We start from the raw sequence: 219 nt of genomic DNA, 5'->3' as shown, positions 1-219 counted from the left end.
GTGTCTGCTTGTCTCTCTCTTTTCTGTGACCATAATTGCAGCTGGTAATTTCCCACGAAACAATAATTACGTGACGTGAATCACGGCGGCCGAGTTATGTGACGCAATCAAGCCACCGGCAGCCGTAATGACCCTTAGAATAAGAGCCACTTCCGTGACCGCCGGGAATCCCAGCAGTAAATAAATGTTTCGACGATAAAGGGAAGAGGAAAATGGGGA

General features: G+C 47.9%; 1 long non-coding RNA gene across 2 annotated transcripts in view; it reads left to right on the top strand.

Moving 5' to 3' along the window:
• Positions 1–219, top strand: part of LOC119587879 — a 95443-nt gene that overhangs the window by 34523 nt on the left and 60701 nt on the right. The window lies entirely within an intron of this gene.

Source organism: Penaeus monodon, chromosome 23 (genome assembly GCF_015228065.2).
Source record: "Penaeus monodon isolate SGIC_2016 chromosome 23, NSTDA_Pmon_1, whole genome shotgun sequence".
Taxonomy (NCBI): domain Eukaryota; kingdom Metazoa; phylum Arthropoda; class Malacostraca; order Decapoda; family Penaeidae; genus Penaeus; species Penaeus monodon.
Note: the sequence above shows the minus strand (reverse complement) of the source record. Positions and strands in the feature narration are given on the sequence as shown.